General features: G+C 43.3%; 1 long non-coding RNA gene across 1 annotated transcript in view; it reads left to right on the top strand.

Annotated features, from left to right (window-relative positions):
- The first annotated feature begins 6,728 nt into the window (after positions 1 to 6,728).
- The window catches only part of LOC142652332 (uncharacterized), a 34,981-nt gene continuing 16,766 nt past the window's right edge, over positions 6,729 to 24,943 (top strand). The window contains exon 1 of the long non-coding RNA XR_012847820.1: positions 6,729 to 6,846. This is a non-coding gene — a long non-coding RNA (uncharacterized LOC142652332). The remainder of the gene's footprint in view (positions 6,847 to 24,943) is intronic.

The following is a 24,943-nucleotide window of genomic DNA, read 5'->3' as shown; positions in this document are numbered from 1 at the left end:
AAAATGAAAGGAGCGCTGGTCACGCATGCGCACAAGCGCGACCGGCGCTCCATTCATTTCTATGGAGCTGCCGACGCAGACCCTGGAAGTCCGAGGTTAGTCATGGAGAACTTCATGGGACTTTCAGTCCCCCGTTCTCCCTATCAATGCCAGCGATCACACATGTATACCCTATCCTGTGGATATCCTGTGGATAGGGGATACATGTCTTTTGTTTAATGGCAGAGCGGGGAGATACCTCCCTGCTCTGCCGTAGTGTTCAGTGGCGTCGCGCTGTAGCAGCCATAGCGGCTGCTAGCGGAGCCTGCAGCAATGGTGGGGGCCCGTGCCGGCGGGCAAGACGGGCCCCTTCATGCCGCGGGCCCCATAGCAGTCGCTGCGGCTGCTACGGCGGTAGTTACGCCACTGGAGGGAGCTGAAGATCCGAGTTGCCAAGCGACAGCCTCGAAATCTTAATGATTTACAGATGATCTGCAAAGAGGAGTGGGCCAAAATTTCATGTAACATGTGTGCAAACCTCATCATCAACTACAGAAAACGTCTGACTGCTGTGCTTGCCAACAAGGGTTTTGCCACCAAATATTAAGTCTTGTTTGCCAAAGGGATCAAATACTTATTTCTCTGTGCACAATGTAAATAAATATATATCATTTTCACTATGTGATTTTCTATTTTTTTTTTTTATATAATCTATCTCTCACTGGTAAAATTAACCTATCCTAAAAATTCTAGACTGTTCATGTCTTTGACAGTGGGCAAACTTACAAAATCAGCAAGGGATCAAATACTTATTTCCTTCGCTGTATATGCTGCTGCATAGGGGTTCTATGGGGCATACTGTATTACATGTACAGCTGTACAGGGCGCTGTAAACAGAGGGCCCACCAGCATCTTAAATAGAAAATAACAGTGCTTCCTACTGACCACTAGATAATAATTGTTCAATTACAATCCATCAGTGAGATATATAGGAGCCGGTGATAGTTCAATCCTCCTACTGACTTACTGAGAGTGATAAAATAACTATAATGAAATGTATAAAATAACTACAAAGAAATGTATAAAATAACTATAATGAAATGTATAAAATAACTATAATGAAATGTATAAAATAACTATAATGAAATGTAAAAAATAACTATAATGAAATTGTTAAGGATCTGCCAGGCACAGCTTCTGTATCCACGCCCATAGGTAATCAGTCTGCACCTGCTTCTATGTCTGTGAGACTGACTCCATCTTCCACCACTCAGGATGGCAGGTTTAGGAGTGGGAGAGCCTATCACAGCCTGGCCAGACGGAGCTAGCTCCCGCCCTCTGTCTATTTATTCCTGCCTTTCCTGTTCCTCCTTGCTTGTGATTCTTCTCGTTTTGTTCCTGGCCCTGCTGCAGCTTCTTGAACTACTTGTCCCTGCTTCGTATTGACCCTGGCTTACTGACTACTCTTCTGCTCTGCATTTGGTACCTCGTACACTCCTGGTTTGACTCGGCTTGTTCACTACTCTCCTGCTCTGCGTTTGGAACCTCGTACTCTCCTGGTTTGACTCTGCTCGTTTTCTACTCTTGTTGCTCACGGTGTTGCCGTGGGCAACTGCCCCGTTTCCCTTTGTTCTGTGTTTCCTTGTCTGGTTGTCTGTCGTGCACTTACTGAGTGTAGGGACCGTCGCCCAGTTGTACCCTGTCGCCTAGAGCGGGTCGTTGCAAGTAGGCAGGGACTGAGTGGCGGGTAGATTAGGGCTCACTTGTCTGTTTCCCTATCCCTGTTATTACAGAAATGTATAAAATAACTATAATGAAATGTATAAAATAACTATATTACTACAGGTGACTCCAACACCAGCTCCACCTGTAGAGGAAGAAGTGTCTTGGCTCCAGAAAAGCCTCATATGGATTCATGAAGTGAGTGCGACTTTTACCCTCTATAGTATCATTATTATTACTGTATTGTTATCAGGAGTGAATATACTGAACCATAGGAGCTTTGTAGGGACCATACTATACGGGACCATATATGCTGCATAGGGGCTCTATAGGACATAATGTAACATATATGTAGCTGCACTGGGGCTCTATATGGGATACTGTACCATATAGGCAGCTGCACAATGGGCCAGTAAACAGAGGGCCTGACCAGTGCTTCCCACTGCCTACTTTATGGCATATAAAGGATTGATAATGATTTCCATGGTTCATAATTATTGTTGTATTACAATCCACAAAATAAATTGGCGCACCATCCAAGAACTTCAGAGCCTTAACTTGAAGCTCCTGGTACATAAAGCAAAACCTCTATCAGGGCCCTGACTCTCCCATGTGCCATTCTGGTGTCTATGTATGGGCCAGAGAGCCCTTTAGGGAACCAGGTTCCATGGTCCTTGGTGCCACTGCTACCTCCGCACCCCACTATAGCTGCGCCACCTCACTCTCAACAAACTAGCTGTTACATAAAAGCCTTGCTGTCTCTGTCTGCCCCTGATTGTTATTAGTGGGCACAATCTCCTATGTGCCCACTCACCCCTCCCCCCACCTCTGCTGCCTGGGAAATCTGTTGTCAATCAAGCACACAGTAATATATTTTAATACTTCTAGTTTATTTTTGTAATATAAATATAAGATTTATTCACTTGTATAAGGTCAATAACACTTTAATAACCGTTTCCTTATTTGTTGCAGAATCTGGAGTCCTATAATTTTGGGCCACCCTATGACGGCTTATGGACCAAGCTCTTTCTATGCCTTGGATATTGGACGGCTCTCTTTCTTCTTGCCGCCAGCCTAATAAATCCTCTCAGTTACATAATGGAGTTGATTCAAGAAGTGGATAAATTCCCTGATATTGAGGGAATGGAAGAGATTACGGATATATTGAGATTTTTTTTATAAATCTAATATCCAGGTGATTTTTTTTTTCTTGCAGCCCGGCCCCATCTTCTATGCCTGTCATTTCCAACTCTATGGGCTAGTGGGCGAGAAAATAACACCTGAAACATGATGATGACACAACTACGTCTCCCTCTGTTCCTTGAATACATGAATTGAACTCGGTCGAAATTTGGCAAAGGTACCGATTGACCAAAATTGTAAACTTTTGGGGTTCACAGTGCACGAATCATGTCAAAGTGGCAGCCCCCGCATAGTGACGGCCGCCATTTTACAATTTAGAATAAGGATCCAATGACCCTAGGCAGGCTTCCCCATAATAACTTGCAGACAGCCATCCCAAAATGCACTGCGGTTACCACTCCGTCTAGCGCAGCCAATTATATAAAATGCCAAACCAGAAAATGCTACAGGTTTGGAAACAGTCCTAGAAGAGATCAAAGAGTCAAACACGAGTTTTCAGTGCAATCAGGGCACTTGCGGTTCTCGGCAAAATTTATTTAGACGGAATCAAACGGCCCTATTTGATCAAAATGGACCCGAAATGAATTTTGGGAAAATTCTATTCTAAATATATTTCTATCATTTCTGATCAGTGTGATCGTCTGATATCAACCTCAACATCCTTTAATTCTACTATACATAGTTATACTATATTCACACCACGCCTTATATATATATATATATATATATATATATATATATATATATATATATATATATATATATTCCAGGAAATGCTACAGACGTATATGACAAACGTATCCATGGCCTATCGCGGGTTCAATGTATGCCTTTCGTCATATATTCGGAGACTACGTATATGTTGTCATTCTTTTTAGTACTGTAGTGAAGTACGTCGTTGATCATGCTTTTTGATACAAAGGGATACTGCAAACATTTTATTTTTCTACAATTGGGGTCAATAGGTGATATATGCAACTGCATGCTATTGTCAGGGTTCCTTTTCCCTGTTATTCTACACCGAATAACCACCTCTGTAAATTGGAAACTGAGGGCATGCATGGAAGAAATATACCAGACAGAGTTGTTGGTAAAGATCTTCCCTCAGTGAAGTAGGAAGTACAACTGAACTTTATTAAACAAAGAATTACAAGTTTCCTCCCTAGAGATGTGGGACGTGCTTAAGCCCCATTGGCTCTATCCAGTTGTGAGTTCATCTGTACCCTCCTCTTGCATTCCAGGGGCGGTGTCTTCCATAGGTGTGTTCCTTATGCAGACTCCATCTTGTTGCATACATTCAAATTCTTTGTGAAATATACTGATATTTAGTTAATGTAAGGTAATAATGTTTTTGCAAGCAATATACAGGCTAATGATCCCTGACACTATAGGGATCGATATTATACATTCTGGCACTTATTTATTCGCCACAAATCAGAATCAAGGCTTTAGTTTTCCAAATTATCATAAAATCTTTAATTTTCATTGTTTTGTTCAGAATGACTTATATTTTCATTTTGTCCAACAGATATTATCATCGATACAGGCCTATCAGGCTTTTACAGCGTTTGCATTATTTCTGGGAGAAGTTTCCTTATCCAGCTGGAACCGCTGTCATCACGTTACATCTAGTTTCATTAATAAATCATCATTCCGCCCAAATATTTCGCATTATTTTGATACATAGTTGATAAGATTGAAAAAAGACGCCGGTCCATCAAGTCCAACCTATAATCCTACCGTGATGATCCAGAGGAAGATAAAAAACCCCATGAGGTTGATGCCAATTACTTCATTTGGGGGGAAATTCTACCCTGACTCTAAATATGGCAATCAGAATAAATCCCGGGATCAACGTCCCATCTCCAGAATCTAGGACTCATAACCTGTAATATTATATTTTTTAACCTCTTCACGCGCTGCGCCGCAACTGTACGTCCTGCAGAGGCTTGCTTCCCGCACCAGTACGTACAGTTGCGGAGCGGTTCCCAGCGCACTCTGTCCTAACGGACAATGTACGGGAACCGGGAGGTCAGCTGTCCCTGACAGCTGACACTCCAGTCTTGCCGGTCAGCGGACCATCGCCGCAGATTTCGGCAAATAACCCCATAAATGCGGCGACTGATTGCGATCGTCGAATTTAAGGTGTTTGAAGCACATCGGCAGCCCCCACTAAGTGATTGTGGGGACTGCCGATGCTTGTCGTAGCAATCGGAGGCCAGACAATGACCTGCGGGTTGCCACGTATGGAAGCCCCGGAGGAGCAACCTCCGACCGGTCCTCCGAGGCTTCCTGTCAGTGTGGCTGTCACGTCACAATGACAGTTAGGGGGGATTCACACGAACGTGTATTCGGTCCGTGCGGGCCGCGTGGTTTTCACGCGCCACGCACAGACTAATACAAGTCTATGGGGCAGTACAGACAGTCCGTGCTTTTTGCGCAGCGTTTGTCAGCTGCGTAAAAAGCGCGACATGTTCAATATCTCCGCATATTTTGCGCATCACGCACCCATTGAAGTCAATGGGTGCGTGAAAACCACGCAGGTCGCACAGAAGCACTTCCGTGTGAACCGACTGAAACAGCGCACCAGCTGTCAAAAGGATGAATGTAAACAGAAAAGCACCACGTGCTTTTCTGTTTCCAAACATCCAAATGGAGTATCTTTGAGATGAGCGAACCCGGACAATCGAACCGAACTTCACCGGGTTCGGCCGAACTCGTTTTGGCCGAACCCGGCAAAAAAATTCCGGTACGCGACGTCAGGAGATAGTCACTGTCCAGGGTGCTGAAAGAGTTAAACTGTTTCAGCACCATGGACAGTGACTACCGATCCCAATAAACATGAACCTGTAAAAAAGAACAAGTTCTGACTTACCGATAACTCCCGGCTTCTTCCTCCAGTCTGACCTCCTGGGATGACAATTCAGTACAAGTGACAGCTCCAGCCAATCACAGGCCAAGCACAGGCTGCAGCGGTCACATGGACTGCCGCGTCATCCAGGGAGGTGGGGCCCGATGTCAAGAGAGGCGCGTCACCAAGGCAACGGCCGGGAAGTTCTCGGTAAGTACGAACTTTTTCATTTTTTTAACAGGTTGCTGTATATTGTGTTCGGCATTCACTGTCGAGGGTGCTGAAAGAGTTACTGCCGATCAGTTAGCTCTTTCAGCACCTTGGACAGTGACGGGCGTCGACTAGCCTCATCTCTATGATGGCGGCTGCGCGAAAATCACGCAGCCGCGCATCATACACGGATGACACACGCAGCTGTCAAATGGTTTTTGCGCGCGCAAAACGCAGCGTTGTTTGCGCGCGCAAAAACGCAACGTTCGTCTGAATCTGCCCTACATAGGTAGTGTAATGTACTCGAGCAGCGATCAAAGCTGCAAGTCTAAGTTTATATTATAAATATATATAAATATATATACATTGTTGTATTGTACTGTCTGTGGTCGAGAGAGGAGAGTGGGGTCTCTAAATTACAGGCCCCCCCTCCTCTCTCCACCGCAAACACAAACTGCGTGACAACTGCGTAAAACTCACGACAGGTCCTAAATTTCTGCGTTTTTCATGCATCACGTACCCATTGAAGTCACTTCCGTGAGACACGCGTGATTCGCGCAACAGCAGTCAAAAGCATGTTTGCAAACAGAAAAGCACCACGTGCTTTTCTGTTTACAAACATCCAGAGTGTCATAATGATGGCGGCTGCGCGAAAATCACGCAGCCGCGCATGGCCGGCCTTAGCTATGTGTGACACGTGCGGTCGCACAGGGCGCCGGGCGCCATGCTGTAAGGGGGGCGCCAGTGGGCACGAGCCGAAGAGAGGAGAAATGTTCCTTCCTCTCCACGGCTGTGTGAAGTGAGTGCTGATTGGAGGAGCAGCAGCAGGTGCTTCTGTCTGCTCCACCAATCGGCACAGCCTGTACTGCAGTGTCACACGCAGCTCCTTCCTGCTGTGCTGCTGCCCCAGTGAAGACTCCTCCACGGAGCTCCGGTGTCAGGTAAGAGCAGCAGCTTTAGGTTAATCTGTGTTTATTTATGTGCTGTGTGAGGGAGGAGGAAAGAGGGGGCTTTATGTGATGGGTAACAGGATGGATTTTTTTTTGCAAAGATGGATTTTGTGGGGGAGGGGACATTGCCCTAAATGCTATAGGAGTGTGGGGGGATTCTTTATACATGTATTTTGTGGGGAGGGGGACTTCTGTATAGTTTATTTTGTGGTGTAGGAGCTTATTATGAATCATGGGGGAGGGGAACTTAGCGTTATGTATGGGGAGAAAGGATTCTTTAGGGTACGGCCACACGGAGCGGCCTTCACACTGTCGCAACGCGGCCAACAACCGCGCTGGCACTATTAATTAGACAGGATGTCTCACAGGACAAATACGTGTAAAGGTGGGAGACAACACTCAACCACCCATATGAATAATTAGAGATAAGGACTCTAACAATATATAATAAACAAGAGAAAAAAAAGAGAAAAAAAGAGTCCATACATATCAACATATGAAAAAATTAAACATCTTTATTGATAACATAAAATACATTAAATGACAAAGACAGAGAATCTAAAATAAATCCTTGTGCGGATCACATATGTATACATTGAGTATATATATATATTTTTAATACACTGATGGTATGCACAATTACTGTAGCTCAATGTAGCTCCAACATAGGGTGCATCAGAATAGGAGTAATTTTGAAATGTAAGCTGTGTAAAGAAGGACAATATGCCTAACTCAAAAAGGCCTATAGTAACTGAAAAGTAATTGGTGCCTTGAAAAAATGGCATAAAGCCAAGTTTAAGTCCGATATATGCACTTACCCATGTATGGGAGATTGAATGTGACCCAGCGGTATAGAAGAGCGCCCCGACGCTCGTTTCGCCTGTGGCTTTCTCAAGGGGTGCCTGGCACTATGTAGGAGCGGCTGTCAAATACTTCGTTAAGGGGTATTCCGGTTACATTCGCACGCGCACTGCCGCTCCATTCATTCCCTATGGGAGCGCCGGAGATAGCCCAGTGCAGTGTTCTGCTTTTTCCGGCGCTCCCATAGAGAATGGATAGGGGGTAAGTTGTTGTAATTTGCAAAATGGTGCGGCCATAAAGGGTGTATTAATTCATGGCCGCACGTTAACGCGGGTAAACCGTCCCTTTATCTGCAAAATCGTGCGGCCATGAATTAATACAGATATATGCCTGTGTACTATCAGTATATAGATATATGCCTGTGTACTATCCGTATATAGATATATGCCTGTGTGCTATCCGTATATAGATATATGCCTGTGTACTATCAGTATATAGATATATGCCTGTGTACTATCCGTATATAGATATATGCCTGTGTACTATCCGTATATAGATGTATGCCTGTGTACTATCCGTATATAGATATATGCCTGTGTACTATCAGTATATAGATATATGCCTGTGTACTATCAGTATATACATATATGCCTGTGTACTATCCGTATATAGATATATGCCTGTGTGCTATCTGTATATAGATATATGCCTGTGTACTATCAGTATATACATATATGCCTGTGTACTATCCGTATATAGATATATGCCTGTGTGCTATCCGTATATAGATATATGCCTGTGTGCTATCCGTATATAGATATATGCCTGTGTACTATCAGTATATAGATATATGCCTGTGTACTATCTGATATATGCCTGTGTACTATCCGTATATAGATATATGCCTGTGTACTATCCGTATATAGATATATGCCTGTGTACTATCAGTATATAGATATATGCCTGTGTACTATCAGTATATAGATATCTGCCTGTGTGCTATCCTTATATAGATATATGCCTGTGTGCTATCCGTATATAGATATATGCCTGTGTACTATCAGTATATAGATATATGCCTGTGTACTATCAGTATATAGATATATGCCTGTGTACTATCAGTATATAGATATATGCCTGTGTACTATCAGTATATAGATATCTGCCTGTGTGCTATCCTTATATAGATATATGCCTGTGTGCTATCCGTATATAGATATATGCCTGTGTGCTATCCGTATATAGATATATGCCTGTGTACTATCAGTATATAGATATATGTCTGTGTGCTATCAGTATATAGATATATGCCTGTGTACTATCCGTATATAGATATATGCCTGTGTGCTATCCGTATATAGATATATGCCTGTGTGCTATCAGTATATAGATATATGCCTGTGTACTATCCGTATATAGATATATGCCTGTGTGCTATCCGTATATAGATATATGCCTGTGTGCTATCCGTATATAAATATATGCCTGTGTACTATCAGTATATAGATATATGCCTGTGTACTATCTGATATATGCCTGTGTACTATCAGTATATAGATATATGCCTGTGTACTATCTGATATATGCCTGTGTACTATCCGTATATAGATATATGCCTGTGTACTATCCGTATATAGATTTATGCCTGTGTGCTATCCGTATATAGATATATGCCTGTGTACTATCAGTATATATATATATATGCCTGTGTGCTATCAGTATATAGATATATGCCTGTGTACTATCAGTATATAGATATATGCCTGTGTACTATCCGTATATAGATATATGCCTGTGTGCTATCAGTATATAGATATATGCCTGTGTGCTATCCGTATATAGATATATGCCTGTGTACTATCAGTATATAGATATGTGCCTGTGTACTATCCGTATATAGATATATGCCTGTGTACTATCCGTATATAGATATATGCCTGTGTACTATCAGTATATAGATATATGCCTGTGTACTATCAGTATATAGATATATGCCTGTGTACTATCAGTATATAGATATGTGACTGTGTACTATCCGTATATAGATATATGCCTGTGTGCTATCAGTATATAGATATATGCCTGTGTGCTATCAGTATATAGATATATGCCTGTGTGCTATCAGTATATAGATATATGCCAGTGTACTATCCGTATATAGATATATGCCTGTGTACTATCAGTATATAGATATATGCCTGTGTACTATCAGTATATAGATATATGCCTGTGTACTATCAGTATATAGATATATGCCTGTGTACTATCCGTATATAGATATGTGCCTGTGTACTATCAGTATATAGATATATGCCTGTGTACTATCAGTATATAGATATATGCCAGTGTACTATCAGTATATAGATATATGCCTGTGTACTATCAGTATATAGATATATGCCTGTGTACTATCCGTATATAGATATATGCCTGTGTACTATCAGTATATAGATATATGCCTGTGTACTATCAGTATATAGACATATGCCTGTGTGCTATCAGTATATAGATATATGCCAGTGTACTATCCGTATATAGATATATGCCTGTGTGCTATCAGTATATAGATATATGCCTGTGTGCTATCAGTATATAGATATATGCCTGTGTGCTATCAGTATATAGATATATGCCAGTGTACTATCCGTATATAGATATATGCCTGTGTGCTATCAGTATATAGATATATGCCTGTGTGCTATCAGTATATAGATATATGCCTGTGTGCTATCAGTATATAGATATATGCCTGTGTACTATCAGTATATAGATATATGCCTGTGTGCTATCCGTATATAGATATATGCCTGTGTACTATCAGTATATAGATATATGCCTTTGTGCTATCCGTATATAGATATATGGCTGTGTACTATCAGTATATAGATATATGCCTGTGTGCTATCCGTATATAGATATATGGCTGTGTACTATCAGTATATAGATATATGCCTGTGTACTATCAGTATATAGATATATGCCTGTGTACTATCAGTATATAGATATGTGCCTGTGTACTATCCGTATATAGATATATGCCTGTGTACTATCAGTATATAGATATATGCCTGTGTACTATCAGTATATAGATATATGCCTGTGTGCTATCAGTATATAGATATATGCCTGTGTACTATCCGTATATAGATATATGCCTGTGTACTATCCGTATATAGATATATGCCTGTGTACTATCAGTATATAGACATATGCCTGTGTACTATCAGTATATAGATATATGCCTGTGTGCTATCAGTATATAGATATATGCCTGTGTACTATCCGTATATAGATATATGCCTGTGTGCTATCAGTATATAGATATATGCCTGTGTACTATCAGTATATAGATATATGCCTGTGTACTATCAGTATATAGATATATGCCTGTGTACTATCCGTATATAGATATATGCCTGTGTACTATCAGTATATAGATATATGCCTGTGTACTATCAGTATATAGATATATGCCTGTGTACTATCAGTATATAGATATATGCCTGTGTACTATCAGTATATAGATATATGCCTGTGTACTATCAGTATATAGATATATGCCTGTGTACTATCAGTATATAGATATATGCCTGTGTACTATCAGTATATAGATATATGCCTGTGTACTATCAGTATATAGATATATGCCTGTGTACTATCAGTATATAGATATATGCCCGTACATTAAAGTTTAAAAATAAAGTAATGTTAAATTTAAAAAAATACAATAAACATTAAAATAAGTCTCAATACATAAAATATTGACACATTCGGTATCGGCGCGGCCGTAATAACCTGCACAACAATTTTTGGGCGTCATTTATGATGTGTACGCTGTAAAAAAAAAACTTCTTTCACTTATTAATGTGAGGCGCGAGGTGCGATGAATTTAACCTCCATGTGCCTCACATTAATAGTAATTAACCCCATCATGAACCTCACACATTAACATGATGGGGTTAATTACTATTAATGTGAGGCAAATGGAGGTTAAATTCATCATCACACCTCGGGCCTCACATCAGAAAATGGAAGAACTTTTTTTTAATTACTGTTGGCCAAGTATCTTTTTGTTATCGAAATCGCAATACTACACGAAGTATCAGTATCAAAGTCCAAATTCAGGTATCGTGACATCCCTACTACCTACAGGGGGCTGTGTGGCACTACCTACAATGGGGCCTTTTGGCACTACCTACAAGGGGGCCGTGCGGCACTACCTACAAGGGGGCTGTGCGGCACTGCCTACAAGGGGGCTGTGCGGCACGACCTACAAGGGGGCTGTGTGGCACGACCTACAAGGGGGCTGTGTGGCACGGCCTACAAGGGGGCTGTGTGGCACGACCTACAAGGGGGCTGTGTGGCACGGCCTACAAGGGGGCTGTGTGGCACGGCCTACAACGGGGCTGTGTGGCACGGCCTACAAGGGGGCTGTGTGGCACTGCCTACAAGGGGGCTGTGTGGCACTGCCTACAAGGGGGCTGTGTGGCACGGCCTACAAGGGGGCTGTGTGGCACGGCCTACAAGGGGGCTGTGTGGCACGACCTACAAGGGGGCTGTGTTGCACGACCTACAAGGGGGCTGTGCGGCACGACCTACAAGGGGGGCTGATGGTCCTTTTACTGTGAGTGGCGGGCTGATGGTCGTTTTACTGTGAGTGGACGAGCTGATGGTCATTTTAGGGTATGTTCACACGGCAGCGTCCGTTACGGCTGAAATTACGGAGCTGTTTTCAGGAGGCATTTCAGCCATAATGGCATGTGCAGGCGCTTTTCGCTGCGTCCATGACGGACGTAATTGGAGCTGTTTTTTCCATGGAGTCAAGGGAAAACGGCTCTAATTACGTCTCAAGAAGTGACAGGCACTTCTTTGATGCGGGCGTCTTTTTTACGCGCCGTCTTTTGACAGCGGCGCGTAAAGAAAATGACCGTCAGCACAGAACATCGTAAGACCCATTCAAATGAATGGCCAGATGTTTGCCGACGCTTTTGAGCCGCATTTTCGGACGTAATTCGGGAATAAAACGCCCAAATTACGTCCGTAAAGAGTGCGTGTGAACCCAGCCTTACTGTGAGTGGGGGGCTGATGGTCATTTTACTGTGAGTGGGGGGGCTGATGGTCATTTTACCGTGAGTGGGGGGGGGCTGATGGTCATTTTACCGTGAGTGGGGGGCTGATGGTCATTTTACCGTGAGTGGGGGGGCTGATGGTCATTTTACCGTGAGTGGGGGGGCTGATGGTCATTTTACCGTGAGTGGGGGGGCTGATGGTCATTTTACCGTGAGTGGGGGGGCTGATGGTCATTTTACTGTGAGTGGGGGGGCTGATGGTCATTTTACTGTGAGTGGGGGGCTGATGGTCATTTTACTGTGAGTGGGGGGGGCTGATGGTCATTTTACTGTGAGTGGGGGGGTTGATGGTCATTTTACTGTGAGTGGGGGGGCTGATGGTCATTTTACTGTGAGTGGGGGGGCTGATGGTCATTTTACTGTGAGTGGGGGGGCTGATGGTCATTTTACCGTGAGTGGGGGGGCTGATGGTCATTTTACCGTGAGTGTGGGGGCTGATGGTCATTTTACCGTGAGTGGGGGGGCTGATGGTCATTTTACCGTGAGTGGGGGGGCTGATGGTCATTTTACCGTGAGTGGGGGGGCTGATGGTCATTTTACCGTGAGTGGGGGGGCTGATGGTCATTTTACCGTGAGTGGGGGGGCTGATGGTCATTTTACCGTGAGTGGGGGGCTGATGGTCATTTTACCGTGAGTGGGGGGGCTGATGGTCATTTTACCGTGAGTGGGGGGGCTGATGGTCATTTTACCGTGAGTGGGGGGGCTGATGGTCATTTTACCGTGAGTGGGGGGGCTGATGGTCATTTTACCGTGAGTGGGGGGGCTGATGGTCATTTTACCGTGAGTGGGGGGGCTGATGGTCATTTTACCGTGAGTGGGGGGGCTGATGGTCATTTTACCGTGAGTGGGGGGGCTGATGGTCATTTTACCGTGAGTGGGGGGGGCTGATGGTCATTTTACCGTGAGTGGGGGGGGCTGATGGTCCTTTTACCGTGAGTGGGGGGCTGATGGTCATTTTACCGTGAGTGGGGGGGCTGATGGTCATTTTACCGTGAGTGGGGGAGCTGATGGTAATTTTACTGTGAGTGGGGGGGCTGATGGTCATTTTACTGTGAGTGGGGGGCTGATGGTCATTTTACTGTGAGTGGGGGGGGCTGATGGTAATTTTACTGTGAGTGGGGGGGTTGATGGTCATTTTACTGTGAGTGGGGGGGCTGATGGTCATTTTACTGTGAGTGGGGGGCTGATGGTCATTTTACCGTGAGTGGGGGGGCTGATGGTCATTTTACCGTGAGTGGGGGGGCTGATGGTCATTTTACCGTGAGTGGGGGGGCTGATGGTCATTTTACCGTGAGTGGGGGGCTGATGGTCATTTTACCGTGAGTGGGGGGGCTGATGGTCATTTTACCGTGAGTGGGGGGGCTGATAGTCATTTTACCGTGAGTGGGGGGCTGATGGTCATTTTACCGTGAGTGGGGGGGCTGATGGTCATTTTACCGTGAGTGGGGGGGCTGATGGTCATTTTACCGTGAGTGGGGGGGCTGATGGTCATTTTACCGTGAGTGGGGGGGCTGATGGTCATTTTACCGTGAGTGGGGGGGCTGATGGTCATTTTACCGTGAGTGGGGGGGCTGATGGTCATTTTACTGTGAGTGGAGGGGCTGATGGTCATTTTACTGTGAGTGGGGGGGCTGATGGTCATTTTACTGTGAGTTGGGGGGGCTGATGGTCATTTTACTGTGAGTGGAGGGGCTGATGGTCATTTTACTGTGAGTGGGGGGGGGGCTGATGGTCATTTCACTGTGAGTGGGGGGGGGCTGATGGTCTTCAAGTGGTTTCCACCTCTGACCTCCAATTGAAATTAATAGTAGGAAGAAAATAGCTGTGGCGCTCGTTTGGAGCTTTTTTTGCTGCGTCTTTTGCATTCGCTTCAACGGCTTAAAAAAAAACAAAACGCAAAAACAAACCCCATCAAATAACGCTGTCAATTCAAAAGCTGATTTTTTCTGCTTTACAAAAAACGCTGTGTGAACATACCCTAAGAATGTAGTGCTTATTTTTAGCTATTTTCTGTCTTTTTCTGAACAATTTTTGGTAGGGGGGCCCTGAGGAATCTTTCTTTTTTTTTTTTAGGGGTGGCTCAAGTCCGAAAAGGTTGGGAAACTCTGTAGCAGTCTACAGCGGCGCCTGCAGCCTATGAGGCGCAGGGACAGGATCCCTGCGCAGTCGGCGTGATGACATTTCTGGATCAAGCCGGCCTACGCAAGGATCCTGTCAGGTGGAGGTGGGGGGGCAGTATGGCACTGTCTACAAGGGGGATGTGGGGGCTGTATGACACTACAAGGGGCAGATGGGGGCTGTATGGCACTGTCTACAAGGAGGAGGTGGGGGATTATGGCACTGTCTACCAGGAGGAGGTGGGGGATTATGGCACTGTCTACAGGGAGGAGGTGGGGGATTATGGCACTGTCTACAGGGAGGAGGTGGGGGATTATGGCACTGTCTACAAGGAGGAGGTGGGGGATTATGGCACTGTCTACAGGGAGGCTGTACGGCACAATCTACAGGGGGCACTTTCTAGTAGGGGGGTTGTGGGGGCATTATACTCTGTGGAGGCCACTAAGCGGACATTATACTGTGTAGGGGCACTACAAGGGGCAATATAATGTGTGTGGCACTTAGGGGGCATAACACTGTGTGGGCACAATTAGAGGACAAAATACTGTGTCCTTGAAGGTGTTATAATATATTACATTATTAAATATTATTATTATACTGTGTGTGGGGCAATAAAGGGGCATTACACTGTTGGGGGCACTATATAGGGCATTATACTGTGGGGAGGAATTATTCTTTTTTTATTGGACATTTTTTATAATGCCGTGGGGCGCCGAAAGATAATTTCGCACGGGGCGCCATCTACCCTAAGACCGGCCCTGCAGCCGCGCATCCTATGTGATGACACACGGAGCTGTTAAGTGCCTTTTGTGCACACAAAACGCTGCGTTTTTTGCGTGTAAATCCGCCCTTAGGGTTTGTTCACACAATGATTTTTGTAAGGCAGGTTTTGAACGGACGGCGTTGTTTGACTATTTTTTTTCTTTTTATTAAAGTAGACAAAAAGTCAGTATCAAACATAAAGATCCATAAGAAAGAGAGCGCAATTCTGCCTAGTACATCAGCACTGTTTGCCAGTGGACACTCACAGCTTATTATAACATGACATGTCACTTACCATGACATCATTATCAATGTGGAGCAGCCATATATCCATCATGCATGACTACTTATTCCCAGAACATTCATATCAACAAATAAACCACTGATCACCGCTCAGGCAAATTCTTATAGCACTAGTAATAAAAGGACTACATTCAAATAAATCTCATTCTCTCACACTATCTTGAGAGTAATCTATACAGGCTTCCAATATCATCCCATACGTCTAAACCTTATCTCTATAGTCCAACCATGGCTGCCAAACTTTCAGAAAAGAACCTCTATTTTTATTTTCCCAACCCGCCAGTTCCTCCAGCTGACATATCTGGTGTAGTTTGGACACAAGGTGAACACGTAAAGGGGGGAAGTCTCTTTCCACTTAGTAGGAATCAGTAATTTAGCTGCGGAGATTATAAAAGTAGGGAGATTCCTAGATGAAGGAGAAAATTCCCGAAGAGGCAACCAGAGTAAGACTAGATCCCTCGTGAGGGATATTGAAATAGAACAGACTTCCAAAATCAAGGCTTCAACCTCCCTCCAAAACCTCTTCACCTTCATACATGACCCCAGATATGAGACAAGCTTCCCACCTCCTTCTCACATCTCCAACAAGTATTTACTGGAGAAACTTGAATCTTATGTAAATATTCCGGCGTTCTGTACCACCTTGTGAGCGTTTTATAGGAATTTTCCTGCATCCTGACACACCTTGAAAATCCATGCGAGTGCCGCAGAATGCTGGATCTCCCCCTCAGAAAAGACACCACCCAATTCCTTCTCCCAAGCGAATATAAAGCCTGGGGTAGATACAGGCGTGGAAGTGATCAGCTCTTTATATATCCTGGAAAGAGATTTTTTAGGGAATGAGGGTAACAAAGTATAATTCTGTAACTAAGTTGGCTCAGATTTATGTACATCAGAAGATGTCATCACCTTCTGGCATGTAGAAGAAAAGTCCAATACTTGCAGGCTGTTAGGGTATGTTCACACATGCACGTCCGTTACGGCTGAAATTACGGAGTTGTTTTCAGGCGAAAACAGCCCCTGAATTTCAGATGCAATGGCATGTGCAGGCGTTTTTTGCAGCGTCCATTACGGACGTAATTGGAGCTGTTTTTCTATGGAGTCAATGGAAAACGGCTCCAATTGACGCGGGCATCTTTTTTACGCGCCGTCTTTTGACAGCGGCGCGTAAAAAAAATGACCGTCTGCACAGAACACCGTAAGACCCGTCCAAATGAATGGGCAGATGTTTGCCGAAGCTTTCAAGCAGTATTTTCGGCCGTAATTCTAGGCGTAAAACGCCTGAATTACGTCCGTAAATAGTGAGTGTGAACATACCCTTAGGCTGCGGAATATTCAGTTGTCTATGCAATATCTCCAATGAAGGCAACTCTCCTGAGTCATAAAGTCTAGCTATCTTCAGTGAATGGAGGTGAGACCAAGTCTCCGATACTTCAGTGCATTTTCTATTGACAAGGTAAAATTGAAAGAGGCATCAGCAAACCCTGATCAATCCTCTAGTCATATCACTCTGCACCAATGATCTAGAGGGTGTTTTTGTCCTCACCCAAAGATAAGAAGCCAGACCATTAGCCAGTAAATATCGTTCTATATCGACATGTGGAAGAAAGACACTGCTATTAACTAATTGTGTCCACCTCCCCAATTGTATGGCCTTATAATAAGTTGGAAGATCAGGCAATGACAACCCTCCTGTACCCTTTCTCCGTATGAATTTCGTATATGCGAGTCTAGGACGTTTTTTATTCCACATACACTTCATTAGCAAGCGTCGAAACCGAGAAAAATAATATGTGGGTATATCAATAGGCAAGGACTGTAGTATATATAGAACCTGAGGGAGAACAAATGTGGTAAGAAGGTTATTTCGGCCTAACCACGACATATACGGTACCTTAAGTTTTGACAAGAAATCCGCTAATATAGGCTCTGCTCTGGGACTCTGGGGAAGCCTCTGACATCGCTGTCCATACATCGACAATGATGTCAGGGGCTTCCCCAAAGCAGGAGTCCCAGTGATGTCAGGAGCACAGCTGGAGTCCCAGGAAGAGCCTATTAGCACTCTGCCCGGGACTCCAGCTGTGGGGTTGCCCCTGACATCTCTGTCCATATATAGACAGTGATGTCAGGAGCAGAGCTGGAATCCCAGGCAGAGTGCTAGAAGCGGTTCTGCTCCGGGACTCCAGCTCTGGGCAAGCCCCTGACATCACTGTGGCAGCATTTACGGAGGGCACTGTGGCAGCATCTGCGGAGGGCACCGTGGCAGCATCTGCGGAGGGCACCGTGGCAGCATCTGCGGAGGGCACCGTGGCAGCATCTGCGGAGGGCACCGTGGCAGCACCTGCGGAGGGCACCGTGGCAGCACCTAGAGAGGGCACTGCGGCAGCACCTAGAGATGGCACCATGGCAGCACCTAGAGAGGGCACCGTGGCAGCACCTAGAGAGGGCACCGTGGCAGCACCTAGAGAGGGCACCGTGGCAGCACCTAGAGAGGGCACTGTGGCAGCACCTACAGAGGGCACCGTGGCAGCATGTACAGAGGACACTATGACATTATTAAGGGGTGTGTTGCATTATCTACAGAGGGCACTGTGGCATTATTTAGGTGTGTTGTATTATCTACAGAGGGCACTGTGGCAGCATCCACAGAGGGCACTATCTAAAAAGGGGCTGCCCAATCTTGACATGTGTGTCTGCCAAACGCTACTAACTGAGCCGCCGGATTGCATTTAGCGACACTTTTAAACTGGAAAACTGGATTGTTCAAATTAGCATGTGGAAAAATATCTCAAATTGTAAACCTAGCGGTATTATAGTAATATAATGTTATAGTAGTTCAAATAACGAACTGATTAACAATAATTTTGTGTTGTATCAAATTTGAAAGTAATGCGGCCCGTCAACTTCACATTTTTTCTATATGCGGCCCACTTACCCGGCCAAGTTTGAGACCCCTGATCTAGAGGGTGTTTTTGTCCCCATCCAAAGATAAGAAGCCAGACCATTAGCCAGTAAATATCGTTCTATATCGGCATGTGGAAGAGAGACTCTGCTATTAACTAATTGTGTCCACCTCCCCAATTGTATGGCCTTATAATAAGTTGGACGATCAGGCAATGACAACCCTCCTGTACCCTTTCTCCGTATGGGTTTCGTATATGCGAGTCTTGGACGTTTTTTATTCCACATACACTTCATTAGCAGGCGTCGAAACCGAGAAAAATAATATGTGGGTATATCAATAGGCAAGGACTGTAGTATATATAGAACCTGAGGGAGAACAAATGCGGTAAGAAGGTTCTTTCGGCCTAACCACGACATATACGGGACCTTAAGTTTTGACAAGAAATCCTTCATTTTATAGTATAATGGGCTATAATTCCGATCAAAGAGCATTTTTGTTTCTGCTGTAATTTTTAAACCCAAATATTTCAATTCAGACCTTGGCCACTTAAAAGGAGATTGAGAACTAACGGTCAGAAATGTACTTTGCGGTAGGGTTATATTAAGCGCTTCCGACTTGTCATAATTGATCTTGAAATTAGAAACCCACCCAAAGTCCTCAAAAATCTGTAGAAGTCGTGAGAGAGCGTCCAAGGGTTTAGTTATATAAACCAACAAATCATCTGCATAAGCTGCAGTTTTATGCTCAAGATCTCCCACCTTAAGGCTATGTTCACACGGAGTATTTTGGGGGAGGAATATCTGCCTCAAAGTTCCAAACGGAATTTTGAGGCAGATATTCCTCCCCCAAAATACTCCGTGTGAACAGCAATTATCGCGCCGTTTTTCGCCCGCGGCCATTGAGCGCCGCAGGCATAAAACAGCGAGATATACGCTTTCTCCTGCCTCCCATTGAAGTCAATGGGAGGTCGGAGGCGGAAGCGCCCGAAGATAGGGCATGTCGCTTCTTTTTCCCGCGAGGCAGTTTTACTGCTCGCGGGAAAAAGACGCCGACGCCTCCCATTGAAATCAATGGGAGGCGTTCTCGGGCCGTTTCTGCCGAGTTTTGCGACGCGGTTTCCGCGTCAAAAAACTCGGCAAAATACCCCGTTTGAACATAGCCTAAGGCCTATAACCCTTTCACGACCAAGGACGAAAATGAACATCATGGTCGGCTGCTAGTTCCCGCACCAGGACGTTCATTTTCGTCCGCATTTCAAACTGTCACTCTGTGTAAACACAGAGTGACAGACACGCGCTGACAGCTGTCTTAGACAGCTGACATATCAGTCTCGCCGAACAGCGGACCATCGCCGCTGCTTTCGGCAATTAACCCCTTAAGTGCGGCGACGTATTGCCGTCCTCGCATTTAAGTGGTTTGAAGCACATCGGCAGCCCCCACGAAGTGATCATGGGGGCTGCCGATGCTTGTCACGGCAATCGGAGGTCAGATAATGACCTCCGGGTTGCCATGTACGGATGCCTCGGAGGAGCAGCCTCCGGCTGTTCCTCCTCGGCTTCCTGTCAGAGTGACAGTCACGTCACAATGACAGTTAGAACACATTACACTACGTAGGTAGTGTAATGTACTCTAGCAGCGATCAAAGCTGCAAGTCTAAGTGTCCCCTAGTGGGACAAGGGAAAAAAGTAAAAAAAAGTAATAAAAAAGTTTTAAAAAAAAGTGTAAAAATAAAAGTTATAAGTTCTATAAACACAAAATGCTTTTTTTTCCCTATAATAAGACTTTTATTGTAGAAAAAAAATAAACACGTTAAAAAAGTACACATATCTGGTATCACCGCGTTCGTAACGACCCCAACTATAAAACTGTAATTTTATTTTTCCCGCATGATGGAACACCCCAAAAAAAAATCAATAAAAAACTACGACAGAATCGCTATTTTTTTGGTCACCACCGCTCCCTAAATAAAGAATAAAAAGTGATCAAAAAGCCGCATGTACCCGAAAATAATACCGATAAAAACTTCTATCCGTCCCGCAAAAAACAAGCCCTTACACAGCTTTTTTGACTAAAAAATAAAAAAAATTACAGCTCTCAGAATACGGTGACACAGAAAATGTTTTTTTTTATAAATAAGTGATTTTATTGTGCAAACGCTAAAAAAAAGGACCAAACCTATATACATATGATATCGCCGTAACCGTACCGACCCGCAGAATAAAGTAAAAATGTCACCTATAGCGTACGGTGAACGCCGCAAAAAGAAAACCTAAAAAACAGTGTCAGAATTCCTGTTTTTTGCTCAGGATTGCAAAAAAATGGAATAAAAAGTGATCAAAATCGCATGTACCCCAAAATGGTACCAATGAGAACTACAGATTGTCCCGCAACAAATAAGCCCTCACACGGCTCCGGTGGTGAAAAATTAAAAAAGTCCTGGCTCTCAGAATATGGCGATGCAAAATATGCAGAGTGTCCAAAAGCGGATAAGATCGGGCGCCGTTTATCAGTGCGACACCGGCCACACATCTATGAATTATTATTTATTTACCGCATTATTATACCCTCTTATTATGCCCTGATGTACTCCGCACAGATTACATATACCCTGATGTACTCCGCACAGATTACATATACCCTGATGTACTCCGCACAGATTACATATACCCTGATGTACTCCGCACATATTACATATATCCTGATGTACTCCGCACAGCTTACATATATCCTGATGTACTCCGCCCAGATTACATATACCCTGATGTACTCCACACAGATTACATATACCCTGATGTACTCCGCACAGCTTACATATACCGTGATGTACTCCGCACAGATTACATATACCCTGATGTACTGCGCCCAGCTTACATATACCCTGATGTACTGCGCCCAGCTTACATATACCCTGATGTACTCCGCACAGCTTACATATACCCTGATGTACTCCGCACAGATTACATATACCCTGATGTACTCCGCACAGATTACATATACCCTGATGTACTCCTCACAGATTACATATACCCTGATGTACTCCGCACAGATTACATATACCCTGATGTACTCCGCACAGATTACATATACCCCTGATGTACTCCACACAGATTACATATACCCTGATGTACTCCGCACAGATTACATATACCCTGATGTACTCAGCACATATTACATATATCCTGATGTACTCCGCACAGATTACATATACCCTGATGTACTCCGCACAGATTACATATACCCTGATGTACTCCGCACAGATTACATATACCCTGATGTACTCCGCACAGTTTACATATACCCTGATGTTCTCCGCACAGATTACATATACCCTGATGTACTCCGCACAGTTTACATATACCCTGATGTTCTCCGCACAGATTACATATACCCTGATGTACTCCGCACAGGTTACATATACCCTGATGTACTCCGCACAGATTACATATACCCTGATGTACTCCGCACAGATTACATATACCCTGATGTACTCCGCACAGATTACATATACCGTGATGTACTCCGCACAGATTACATATACCGTGATGTACTCCGCACAGATTACATATACCCTGATGTACTCCGCACAGATTACATATACCCTGATGTACTCCACACAGATTACATATACCCTGATGTACTCCGCACAGATTACATATACCCTGATGTACTCCGCACAGATTACATATACCCTGATGTACTCCGCACAGATTACATATACCCTGATGTACTCCGCACAGATTACATATATCCTGATGTAAAGTAATGTAAAAAAATGAACAAAATTGGTATCGCTACGTCCGTAAAAGTCCGAACTATTACAATATACCATTATTTCATTTGCACAGTGAACACCTTAAAAAAATGTAATAAATGAAACCGCCAAAATCGATGTTTTATTTTTTTTGTCACCTTCGCTCTAAAAAAAAAAATGGAATACAACTTTTGAATCACTTTTTATGTACCAGAAAATGGTACCAATAAAAACTGCAGCTCCTCCCGCAAGAAATAAGCCCTCACACCGCTCTATTGATGGAAAAATAAAAAAGTTATGGCTCTTCGAAAGCGGGGAGGGAAAATCTAAAATAAGAAAGCAAAAACTGGATCAGTCCTGAAAGGGTTAATTCATTTCTAATTAAAAAACTTATGACCACATGTGGGGTATTTCCGTACTCGGGAGAAAATGCTTTATAAAAAATGGTTGTTTTTTTCCTTCTTTATCCCTTGTGAAAATGAGAAAATGCAACATTTTAGTGGAAAAAATGTTGATATTAATTTTCGCGCCCTAATTCTAATAAACTCTGAAAAAGACCCGTGGGGTGCAAATGCTCACTATACCCCTAGAAAAATTCCTTGAAGGTTTTTCCAAAATGGGGTCACTTTTGGGGGGTTTCCACTGTTTTGGTCCCTCCAGTGCATTGCAAATGCGACATGGCACCGAAAACCATTCCAGCAAAATCATAAATCCAAATGGTGCTCCTTCCCTTCTGAGCCCTGCTGTGGGTCCAAACAGCAGTTTATTACCACATATGGGGTATTGTCGTAATCGGGAGACATTGCTTTACAAATGTTGGGGTGCATTTTCTTCGTTATTCCTTGTAAATAATAAAAATGTCTATGTTGTTTCAGAAAAAAAGTACATTTTAATTTTTACAGACTAATTCCAATATATTTAGCGAAAAACCTGTGTGGTCAAAATGCTAACTATACCCCTAGATAAATACCTTAAGCGGTCTAGTTTTCTAAATGGGGTCGTTTATGGGCAGTTTCTATCGTTCTGGCAGCTCAAAGCTTCTCCAAATGTACAGTGGGGCCTAAAACATTTTCAAGCAAAATAGGAGTCCTGAAAGCCTCCGGGTGCTCCCTTCCTTTGGGGCCCTGCCGTGTGTCCAAACAACGCATTAGGGCCACAATGTGGGTATTTTTGAAAACAGGAGAAAGAGGGTGATAGATTTTGTGGTGTGTTTCTTCATTTTCATGTTCGCTTTACAAAGAAATCGGTCTTCAAACAAATACTTTTATGAAAAAAGTGAAATTATTTTTTTTTTCACCTGATATGCATTCAATTTAGCAAAGAACTGTGGGGTCAAAATAATTACTATACCCCTAAATAATTACGTTATGGGGTCTAGTTTTCGAAATGGGGTAGTTTATGGGGAGTTTCTATCGCTCTGGTAGCTCAAAACCTCTCCAAATGTACAGTGGGGCCTAAAACATTTTCAAGCAAAATATATATTTTGGGGTGTGTTTCTTCATTCTCATGGTCACTTTACACAGAAATCGGTCTTCAAAGTGATACTTTTATGAAAAAAGTGAAATTATATTTTTTTACGCCTGCTTTGCATGAATTCTTACAAAAAAACTGTGGGGTCAAAATACTTACAACACCCCTTAATAAATACCTTAAGGGGTGTAGTTTTCAAAATGGGGTCACTTGTGGGGGTTTCCACCATTCTGACACCTATGAGCCTCTGAAAACCTGGCTTGGTGCAGGAAAACAAAATGTACTTCAAAATGTATAAAATGATTACTAAATTTGTAAGTCTTCCAAATTGCTCAAAAAATAAAAAATTTTTTCAAAAGTGCTGCCAAAATAGAGTAAAGAGATGGAAATATATATTTAATTAAAAAAATTGTGCAGTATGTGTGTACATATGTGAAATATTGCAGTTAAAAATAGGGAAAAATGATAATTTTTACAAAATTTCTTCAATTTCTCTATTTTTTAATTAATTTCCGCAAATCGTATCAGTCTACTTTTACCACTAAAATAAAGTACAACATATGACGAAAAAACAATGTCAGAATTACTTGGATATTCAAAATTTTCACAGAGTTATTCTCTGATAAAGTCACACATACCAGATTTGACAAATCTGGCTTGGTCATTAAAGGAACAGTGTCATGGCAAATAATTTTTTTTATATGTTAAAGATGTTAGTGCTTTAATAAAAACGTTTTTATTCATTTGTGTGTTTGTGTTTTACTTTTTCTTATTTTTACACTTTTTCTTCCCTATGGGGGCTGCCATTTTTTGTTCCATTTCTGTGTGTGTCGATTAACGACACACACA

Source organism: Rhinoderma darwinii, chromosome 5 (assembly GCF_050947455.1).
Source record: "Rhinoderma darwinii isolate aRhiDar2 chromosome 5, aRhiDar2.hap1, whole genome shotgun sequence".
NCBI lineage: Eukaryota > Metazoa > Chordata > Amphibia > Anura > Rhinodermatidae > Rhinoderma > Rhinoderma darwinii.
The sequence above is the reverse complement of the archived record's forward strand: the minus strand, read 5'-3'. Positions and strand labels throughout refer to the sequence as shown.